The sequence below is a fragment of the Alosa pseudoharengus genome, unplaced genomic scaffold (genome assembly GCF_046254945.1).
Source record: "Alosa pseudoharengus isolate Yale_2024_CS ecotype anadromous, Long Island Sound unplaced genomic scaffold, YU_APseudo_1.1 YU_APseudo_1.1_scf_2, whole genome shotgun sequence".
In the NCBI taxonomy this organism is placed as follows: domain Eukaryota; kingdom Metazoa; phylum Chordata; class Actinopteri; order Clupeiformes; family Clupeidae; genus Alosa; species Alosa pseudoharengus.
The window spans coordinates 51965704-51967860 of NW_027468663.1; the positions used below are offsets into that span (position 1 = coordinate 51965704).

The window sequence follows — 2157 nt, forward strand, 5'->3', positions numbered from 1 at the left end:
AGCGTCTGAGTCCCACCCCGTGTCCTGACGAGCGTCTGAGTCCCACCCCGTGTCCTGACGAGCGTCTGAGTCCCACCCCGTGTCCTGACGCGAGCGTCTAAGTTGATGTGGTTGTGCTGGCTGCTGAATGAGGAGGCCAGCCTGCGCCTTCCTGACCCCCAGAGCAGCTAGCTGAGGCACAGATCATGTGCAATTCACCTGCCCTTACAACATGCACACACACACACACACACACACACACATGCATGAACACACACACACACACAAGCATATGACATTCACATGGCAAAAACACACACACAACGTTGGCTGTGTTCTTTTGTTTCTTGTGGTGTGTGCGTGTTGACCGTGTGTAGAATATTGCACTTTCTCATTTCTTTCATCCAGAGTTGCCAACAAAAGGTTAGCTGTGCTACTTCATAGCCCGCTAGGTTGTATAGAGAGCATAGAGTTTAATGTCATCATGGTTGTTTATAGAGGAGTTCCTACTAATACCGGACCGGGGACAGGCAAGAGCTGTAAGGAAAAAGCATTATGGTTACAAAAATAGCTGATACATATGACACTTAAGAAGTTAAGAGGCTATTTTTCTATGGCATTGTTTTACATGTGTGAACTTTTTTTTCTGAAGGAAGGAACATCATATGGATTCCATTGAGAATGGTTTAATGCCAGTGATGAAACATAGTCAACATAATAATTCTACATAAGTAAAACATAAACTCTAATCTGCATATAGAAAATATATAAACACACAAATACACAGTCACAATACTGTCATTATATTCTCATTGTCATACCTGTTAGACACTGACTGCTAGAGTGAGATGCCTTTGATTGGTTAAGAGAGGGAGAGAGAAATGAGGTGAAGAACTTTTTTTATTTGGCTTAGGTAGACATAAAGGCTGTAGTCCTGTAGGAAGCAGATCAGGCAGCTTAGCGCTGGACTGCTGGGTTTGACTGTCTTGAGGACTGAGTGAATGGGCCTGTCTGTGTATAGATACACCGTTTGTGTGTGAGTGTATTCATATATATATCAGTGTGTTCTATATGAAGTATGCAATTGATCCATATTGAACTGTACTGTAGCAGTTAGCAGTAAGACTTCAAAAAGACGTGTCTGTTTATTTTTGTATCTGTTGGTTTAGTCATGTTTTTTTCAATTGGACCATGTATCCACTGGTAAAATAACATGTTAGGCCTGAGTAATTGTTCTGGAGTTTGGCTGATGAGCCTCGGCTTCGTCCATCGGTTGACCTAACTGTGATTCTCATTCTGATCTCACCTCTCCATCTCAACAAGGACCATCACTCGACTCAGTCTCTTTTAGACATATAGGCATTTTTTACAGTGTATGATTTGCTGAAATAAACAATATTGACCAAATGTGAATTTGCGTGAAACCAGTTTATTCTGAGAAACATATAGATTATTTAAGATGTTGCTGCTCAGGTGTGAATGTGTGGGTTTGGGTGAGTTTGTGTGTGTGTGTGTGTGTGTGAGAGAGAGAGAGAGAGGGAGTTGAACATTCCATTATGTATAAACAAACCAAATGAATATTTCATGTGTCATACTTTCTTCTCTGAGCTAACCTCTTTTCCAACCGCTCTCCATCTTTTCTCTCTCTGATGGACACACACACACACACACACACTCGCGCTCCACCTTGGACTGGAACTGGAAGGTGAGTGGTTGAAAGTGGGTCATATGAACACAGGCGCTGTCTGTATGCCACTGTATTGATCCCATGACTGGGCTTTAATGACCCAGTCATTACTCACTCAATATCACGCTTACACTACCATCACAAGCTCTCTCTCACTCTCTCACACACACACACACACTGTCTCTCACACAAACTTACACACACACACAATCACAGTATGCAGAAGGTTCAGTATAAGCTGGATGTGTGTGGGAGGGGTGTTTTCATCAGCCATTTTTCATTTTGTCCTCTGGATAAATGACATATTACTCGATAAAAAGTCAGTGACCTAAAAACATGACAAGCTTTTATCCCATACCAACTGGAGGGCATGTATACTGGCACACAGACACAGACATACAAGCCTACACACATACACAGACATACATGGCTACACACATACACAGACATACAAGACTACACACAGACATACAATACTACACACAGACATA

At 42.2% G+C, this 2157-nt stretch overlaps 1 protein-coding gene across 1 annotated transcript in view; it reads left to right on the forward strand.

Annotated features, from left to right (window-relative positions):
* Window positions 1–1392, forward strand: part of spock3 (SPARC (osteonectin), cwcv and kazal like domains proteoglycan 3) — a 23086-nt gene extending 21694 nt beyond the window's left edge. Inside the window, exon 11 of the mRNA XM_076295466.1 lies at window positions 1–1392. This exon is cut by the window's left edge and continues 318 nt beyond it. The gene's annotated coding sequence lies outside the window, so the exon portion shown is untranslated.
* Window positions 1393–2157: the final 765 nt, after the last annotated feature.